The sequence below is a fragment of the Oryctolagus cuniculus genome, chromosome 19 (genome assembly GCF_051225735.1).
Source record: "Oryctolagus cuniculus isolate XC-2025 breed Fujian yellow rabbit chromosome 19, ASM5122573v1, whole genome shotgun sequence".
Taxonomy (NCBI): domain Eukaryota; kingdom Metazoa; phylum Chordata; class Mammalia; order Lagomorpha; family Leporidae; genus Oryctolagus; species Oryctolagus cuniculus.
The window spans coordinates 24085708-24094608 of NC_142885.1; positions in this window are offsets into that span (position 1 = coordinate 24085708).

Below are 8901 nucleotides of genomic sequence, written 5' to 3' on the forward strand. Positions count from 1 at the left end.
CTTGACGCGGCGGCTCACCGGCCGGTGCCCTAGGGCCAGTTGAAGGGGCTGCCCGCCAGCAGCGAGTCCCGGGTGAGCGTCTCGGTGGGCGTCTTGCCCACCAGGCACAGGAAGTGGAGCTGCGCAATGAGGGGCGCCTGGAGCGTGCTCAGGGCCGGGCGCGCTGGGGCTGGGACTGGTACTGGGCGCGCAATACTCCATGAGAGCCACCTGCGCCTGCTCCTGCAGCCTCTCAGCGCCCGCGGAGGCCCAGAGCGCCATGACTTTGAGGCACCGGACTCCACCGAGTCCCCCTGCAGGCGGCCCAGCTCGTCCACCTGCTCCTGGTCCAGGAAGGCCACGCGCGCTTGGCCAGCGATGGCGCCCTGTGCAGGCAGGGGCAGCGCTAAGAGCAGCCACGCCACCAGCGTTCTCACCTGGTCCATGCCCAGTGCCGCGCTGCCGCCGCCCGCACCTGCCGCGTCCGCAGCTGCACCGGGGACAAGCCTCTGTCCACCACCGCGCCAGCGCCCAGCCAGGAGGGCTGCCAGAGGAGGCGGCCAGCGCTGCCGGGCAGCGATTGCGGGATATGGCCGCGCTGCAGTGCTGCGGGGCGGTAGGAGGGAGAGAGAAGGGCAGGGAGAAGACAGCCAGAGCTAGGCTCTCTCAGAGTCCCCACCCCACCCCACCCCAGCTCCAGGAGAGCCCGGGTGGGGAGGGAGCCTGGGGTCTTCCCCAGGTGGGACTGGGAGCTGGGGCCTCACCCTCAGCAAGCAGGTGAGGTGGGAGGAGGGAAACCGAGGCAGGGAGGGCTGGCTGCCAGGCAGGGCAAATTAAGGAGCCTTAATGAGCCCGCCCACCTGGCCTGATCGAATCCATGAGCTCCAGCCTTGGACCAGCCTCAGGCCTCACACAGGGCACATTACCAGCCCTGGAGGGGACTCAGGCTGGAGGTGGAGCTGAGTCCTGCGAGGGTGGGAGTCAGCTGTCCAGTAGGAGTGGCCAAATGGGGCCCAAAAGTGCTGCCCTGGTTATAAGCCCCGCCTGCACCACTCCTCCCCCCATCCTACCCCAGGGCCTTTGCACCTGCTCACCCCCCCCCTTCTTAAAACCCCCACCCCAACTCTTCCACCTCCAGCCCAGGCTAGGGCATAGGGTTCAAATCCCACCCACAACTCCCTCTTTAACACCAACCCCCGAATTAACAAATCTGCTTTAGAGCAGTATTGGCCATGAAGGAAAAGCTACCCTGGTGGCAACTGAAGCCATGGGCTATTTATTGAGGGCCAACTGTATGCAGAGACCCTGGGTCACAACAGTGCACAAGACAAAGAGAGTCCCTGGAGAAGTCATTGGGTTCCAAAGCAAAGTAAGGGGTTGTGAGCTGTGATGGTGGGAAGCCGCGCATGGGGTGGGGGATGCAGCACGTGGCTGTAGGCGCGCCAACCTGAGGGCTGGGCCAGCGGGATTTCAGATCAGCCACATGAGAAGAGGGGCACAGGTGAACCCCCCAAGCTGAAGGGAGTGGCTTTTCCAAGGGGCTCTGTGCCGACTTTATCAGCTTCCCTCACAGACCCAGTGAGGGGGGAGGACTTCAAAAGTGTGAGAGACTGGAGTCAGACCCTGGGAGGAACCGGCAGACAGAAAGCAGGTATGGGGTGCGCATTTATCCTGAGGCTGGAACCCCCTCTACCCCTACCCCGAGACCACCGCCCTCCCTCCCCATGTGGAGCCTGGAGAAACTGCAGGGCATTGGAGTTTAGGGCCGCGCTGCTTGGACTGTGTCTGCCCTGGGCCAGGCCGGGGCTCCTGGGGAGAGAACAAGAGTGGGGTCCCCATGGGCTCAGGATGCCCAGCTCCTGCCTTAAGCAAACAGAGGCAGGGGTGGGAGCAACGGAAACCAAATAAATGTGTGTATGTGCGTGTGTGTTTGTGCATGTGTGTGCATGTATGTGTGTGTGTCTGTGTGTGTCTGTGTATTTCTTCAGGATGCAGTGGCCAGGCCTGGGCAGGGGGACCGGGCCCTGGCCACAGCTGTAATTGGATTCCTGTGCCAGTACAGGGTGCAATGGCCCTGGTCTTGTGGTTAGCAGGTGCCAACCCCAGGCCCCACCGGCCGACTGCAGGGAGAATGGGGGCCGCTCACCCTCCTTCCGCAGGCAGCGGGGCTGGGGTGCCATTCACCCACCTACCGCACGCCCCCACCAGGCTGCAGCGGGGCTGGGGGCCACTCACCCTCCTTCTGCACAACCCCCCTGGAAGCACTTCTTGAGCCGGCAGGACTGGCACTGGTCACGCTGATGTTGGTCCATCTGACAGTCCCAATTGGACCTGCAGGTGTAGCAGTGTTAGGAGCCGATTGTCTAATGAATATACAGGTGTGTGTTTTTAAAGCCTGATAATTTTAGGCATAACTTTCTCCACGTTTTATATTCCTATATTTTAGTTTTCATGTATCCATTTGAAAGGCAGAGAGTAATTCTACTGTGTGTGTGGCAGGAACCCAATTCCTTGAGCCCTCCTGTGCTGCCTCCCAGCATCTGCATTAGTAGGAAGTTGAAGACAGAAATGGAAACAACACTCAGACACCCTCATTCCATTGTAGCAAGGTTGTCTCAAGGGGATTCTTAACCACTTGGCCAAATGCTCGCTCCTGCTTACTACTTTTTAAACACCACTCTCTTACATTACATAGGCCCAGGATCACAAAAATTACCAATTCCAATGTTGGCAAAGCCAATGAAAATGGAGCTCTCACAAAGAAAATGAAAGCCAAGCAAATTATTTAATTAGAAGTATTAGCTTGAATAAAATAATACTTTGAGTTTCATGTTTCATCAGGTTAGATAAGTGATGGATTTTGAATATCAATATACACTGAACATAAAAAAGATGTACAAATATTTTCAACCATCAATATTACACATTTGCAAAAGCAGTGGATGGTTGACTAGTTCTACAAAAATGTGTTCTAAAATCATGTGATTAGTCTTTAAATAAAGGAAATGAATGTTTATCTCAATGAACCATTTCCAAAAAGGCAGAAATACAAAATAAAGCCCCTAACAGGAACTGGATATGACAATAATTATCTTTGAAAATTCATTTTGTTTTAAGAACTGTTTCTGAAAACTATATTTTTTAAGAAGTAAACAATATTTTAATGGGGAATTACTAACCATGATATAATAAAATATTTTCTGGAATTCTTGATCACAGTTTGAAGCCAGATTTAATTTAAAAAGTTACTAAAGGTGGGAAATAAGGCATACAAGAAAAACTATTTTTAATTTTTAAATGTATCTATATCTAAGCATATCAAATGTCAAAATGAGATTATTGAGAAAACACATGGTAATAGAGAATTATTAGATTTATTTCAAAAATTCTTATTGAATTTTTATAGGCTCTCAAAACTTGATGTAGCAATCTATTTTTTCTGGGACCACGTTTGTTCCTTTGTCCACTCCTGTTAGCATTATTTGGCAAAAGTTGAACATTGAGGTACACGTGAGAGAATTATTACTCAGTTTTCCTGGCCAGTTTTAGGTAAGAAATCAGGAAACAACCACAACCACCACAACAAACACCACTTTCTCAAGAGCATTTGCAGATCAGTTCTGCAGACTTCAAACGTTTTCAGGTTTGGAATGTTTAGACTACCGCTCTCATGCTAAATTCTCTGTGGCTTTCTTTCTATTTCTGAATTGCTTTTTACAAACAGAATGCAGCATAAGGGACTGACAGCAAAATACACTGTTCCCCAGATGGTTCAAATAATAGCTATGCCAATTGTTTGTATTTATATTGCAAACATCATATTTTCACCTAAGTATCACTTACCTCAAATGTTAACTGAATAGTTTTATAGAATTGTTTTTTAAGATTTATTTTCTTTGAGAGGCAGAGTTATTCTACAAAAAGAAATAGATATCAATACAAGCATAATTTTTATTCCTTCAAGTGATTGATAGAAAGGCATATTTTGTACCTTTAATTTGAACAGGATCTCCCCAAAATTAAATTAGATATATTGTTTACCAGTGTGATAAAATGTATCTCACAAAGAGAAAATATGATACAAAAATATAATTTACTTTATTTCTTGAATACTCATATATGTCTTGCTAGACTAAGTTAGAATAGAATCAATATATTTTTGTCAATCTAATTCTGAAATAAAATCAAATAATGAGTAATTTGGAAATGTTTATGAATTATTTTTCAGTTTATTTCTATGGAGGAAGGAGGAATGATGGTAATGTTTCCAAATTCTTCTGGTTAAATGTGGAACAGTTAAAAAATAACATGATATAGTTGTAAGTAGGTCTTAGGCATCCAGTGCATGTACAACCATACATGACACGAAATGTATTAAGTTAATACACTCATTGACTTTTTTTTTTTTGACAGGCAGAGTGGACAGTGAGAGACAGAGAGAAAGGTCTTCCTTTTGCCGTTGGTTCACCCCCACAATGGCCAGGATACAGGTGCTTCTCCTGGTCTCCTAGGCAGGTGCAGGGCCCAAGCATTGGGCCATCCTCCACTGCCTTCCCGGGCCATAGCAGAGAGGTGGACAGGAAGAGGAACAACCGGGACAGAACCAGCACTCCGACTGGGAGTAGAACCCCATGTGCAGGCACCACAGGTGGAGGATTAGCCTATTGAGCCGTGGCACCAGCCTATAATCATTGTCTTCTGATACCTGTGGTGTCCATTCCAATGAAGATTCTGATTTGCTAGCTCAAGGACTCTGGTTGGTGTGACTTTAAAACAACTATTGGATTGATTCACATATGTTAAACATAAATTTTAAAATATATGGCTACTTTACTTATTTGTCGTGGCAGTTAGTGTTATCTTTTCTCTTTGCTTTGTAAAACACACAAAAACATTAATTTGCCATATTCTTCAAATTAAGAAAATGGTTTACTGTATGATGATGTTTAGATTCTCTTCGATCACCCAAAGATTGCTTTTTTTTCTTGCCATAATAAATCTACAAATGAAAAACTGATTCATTAATGATCTTGATCTGAATTAGCACAGAGCAGTTGAGTCTGGGGCACTCTTAGATATGAATATTAAAATCTATAGAAATTAAGGAAATCACAATGGGGAGACCAAAATTATTTATAAAGGATCATTTATTAAACATTTTTCACAAAATACAAAGATGGTTGTTCTGCAAGAATACATCACATATTAAAAAATAATGTGTTTTTACTGAATTTAATTTGAATACATTCAGAATTGTTTTGTCTATCCCCTTGGGGAGCCCATTTGGCTTTGCTCCTTGTCTGACACCATTTCTAAGAAGGAAGAAACATTTTCTTGTTAATTAAGTCATATTCATAACAGCTTTAATTTTATAGAAATAAAATCAGTGTCTGCCACAACAAAGCTCTTTCCACAAAGTAACTGATTTGCCTATGATCCTATTTTTTTTCAAGCTACAAGATAGGACGAATCAAGGAGGAGCTAGGTAAGTTGTATAACAACTTATTAGCAGCAGTTGATAGTAAATGCAACATAATGTTTGTTTTGTCTGTGGTACAAGAATATGTCATATCAGACTCTACTGTATGTTTCTCTACTTGTACACAAGTAAGTGCATACGGATTGTCTCAGAATGACACATGCATAAAAAGGCAGGAAGCTGGCCTGGCTGGCATTATCAGTGCCTATTTTCATCAGCTGAGAGTTTAAAGCAAGTTCATCTTCAACGATTTCACTCTGGAGGCATCTCGTGTAGAAATGTGTCATAATTTGTTCTTGGGTACCCATTTAATTTTTCAGTACAAGCAAAGGCAAACCTACCTGCTCACTGTCATACATACAACCAAACATCTCTGACTATTCAAAGAAAATTCACCTTCTGATTTTCATCATGGAAGCATCTTTGATAAGTGGCACTTAGTATAAATCCTCTATAAATCATGCAAAACAGACCCATGATGCCTGAATTTGATAATATTAAAAATCATGGCCATGGCCATCTCTCTGTGAAAACTCTGTTGGGTAAGACTTGCCATCACGGTGCTTCTTTCCTGAGGATGGAGTTGGTCCTGTCTGTGTGGATCATAAGTGTGCATGCTCTGAGCTGTGGTCGCTGTTGTGGCTGTCTTCATTGTCCGGAGAGTCCCCTGTTTGCTGGAGCGTGGCTGCACCGATCTCTGATATCTCTGAAGAGAACAGGGTTCCTTTCTTCACGTTCACCAGTTCCTTTTCTCAGGCAGCAGTGCCCAGCTGGCCCAATTTTACCCTCTTCCACTTCATCCTCCTGTTCTGGAACCACACTTTCACCTTGGACAAAGAAAGGAAACACACGAAGCAAAACAGAACATTAAATTCAAGTGTTTTCTCCTTTTGGTCTACCTAGGAGAACCAGATTCTCAAAGGCTTACACGAAGACACCATGGAAGAGGAGTAAATATAAAAATAATCCCACCCTGAGTTTAATCAGGTTGCATGTTCGTGATAATAATTTATAAACATTCAGAAGATGCACACAAATGATTACCTTTCATATTTAACAACAAAGGGAATTCATTGTAGTATTACCTCCCAGTTTTTGCTTTGTGGATTTAAAAATTAAAAATCACAATAATAAAGAGAAGTAGACAAGAAAGGGCTTATCATTCAGGATGTCTCCAAGGTATTTGGTTCTGCTCTTGCATGATAAACCTGTGATGGGACCTATGTGGATACGTAGCCAGGAGCTTCAATAGGTTGAATGTTATGTGAATGTTCATCTTAACACACTAATGTGAAAAAAAAAATGTTTCCCAAGGTTGTATCAGTTTAGTTTTCTTATTCATTCCAGGGCATAAAGGTTCAAGTTCACCCAAATCTTTGCCGGCATTTGGATTTACCAGGTTCAACTTTTTTTTTTACAACACAATGACAATAAATGTTATCTTACTGTGCTTTTATTTTGCCTTTCCTGTTTTCTAATGGAGTCAAGTATCTTTGAAGAGTTTAGGATCCAGAGTTGGTGTCCATGTCCCATGTTGGAGCACCAGGAGTCCTGGCTGCTCTGTGTCCAATTCACTCCCTGCTGCTGCACCTGGGAAGTGCTGCCATTTGGGGAGTGAGCCAGTGTATGGAAGGCCTCTCTCTCTCATTTCTCATAGATAAATTAACTTTGTTTTTTAAAAAAATAATGGCCCACTGTAGTGCTTCTATGAAATACCTCCATGTATCTGTATGAATTCTTTTTAAAATTAATCTTACTCTTTATGGACTTTAAAATGTCTGAGTCCTAATTTCATACCTTCAGTTGTATGGAAGCTACTATCTTCTCTGTTTTGTGCCCTCCCCTTTTCTTGGAGTATTTGTTGATGATCAGAAGCTCTTAATGTATTTATATTTACACACTGTTTCTTTAATGGTTAGAGCTATCGAAGGATACTCTCTGCTGAGGCCACAAATGTATTCTACATCTTCAAAGAGTTTAAGGTTTGCGTTTCAAATTGAACCTGTCAAACCAGGAAGTATTGATTTTAGTATACAGAGGAAAGCAAATGCTTCCATTTATTCTGTGTGAATAACAAGTTATTCTTGGGGCCAGTGCTGTGGTGCAGCGGGTTAACACCCTGGCCTGAAGTACCAGCATCCCATATGGTGCCAGTTCGAGATCTGGCTGCTCCACTTCCAATCCAGCTCTCTGCTGTGGCCTGCAAAAGCAGTAGAAGATGGCCCAAGTCTTTGGGCCCTTGTACCCATGGAGAAGATTGGGAAGAAGCTCCTGGCTCCTGGCTCCTGGCTTCGAATCAGTGCAGCTCCAGCCATTGCAGCCAACTGGGAAGTGAACCAGTGGATGGAAGAGCGCTCTCTCTCTCTCTCTCTCTTTCTCTCTCTCTCTCTCTCTCTCCCCCTCCCTCCCTCCCCTCTCTCTGTGTAACTCTTTCAAATAAGTAAATATTTAAAAAGAACAAGTTGTTCTAGGTAGCTTTTTACAAAAGTCACCATTTTCTCAGTGATCACTGTTTCAATTCCATCATCAATAAAGCTTCCATGTAGAAAGTGGCTTCAAAAAGCTCACAGAAAATGGAATTAAATGATAACTTCTTGTGTTCCAAGAGGTTTCTGAGGGTTTTTTTTCAAGATTTATTTTATTTATTTGAAAGTTATGCTAATGGAGACAGAGAGAGAAACAGAGAAAGAGAAAAATCTTCCATCTGTTGGTTCACTCCCCCACTCAGATGAGCCCACAACCATGTCTGGGTCTCCCATGTGGGTGGCAGGGAGTAAGTACTCAGGGCATTGTCTGCTGCTCTCCCAGGTGCATTAGAAGGGAGTTGAATCTGAAGCAGAGCAGCCAGAACTCAGACTGGTGCTCCACATGGGGTGCTGGTGTTACAAACAGAGGATCAGTGCCCTGCACAACAGCACTGGCCCCATCTGTGAGCTTTTGAAGGCCCCTCCTATGCACAGCTTTCTGCTCTACTCTGTTCTGTCCCTGGGTCAGTTTTTACCTGTGAGAACATCATATTTTCATTCTTGCTGTAATTTTATACCAGATCTTTGTATCTGATAGGGACAGGTCTGCTTCACCACCAAATATATTTCATTCTTTACACCAAATATATTTTGAATGTTCTGCATTTTCATATTTGAAATAATCTCAATTTCTGTGAATACACAGTGCCAATGGGAATGTGATGAGAAATAACTCAAATTTCCAAAGACATATTTATATCTGTAACCTTCAAATCACATGATTCATAAAAGTTAGTATAAATTCCTTAGACATTTACACAATTCAATACTGAAATTGAGATGATTCTTAACTAGGGATTGTCACTGATTTCACTGCTGGGCTCAATTAACATCATGTCTCATTTATTACCTATCTATACACTAGTCCATTTGACAAAAATAATACAATATAGTAAAAATTTGATTTAAAGTTCAGTG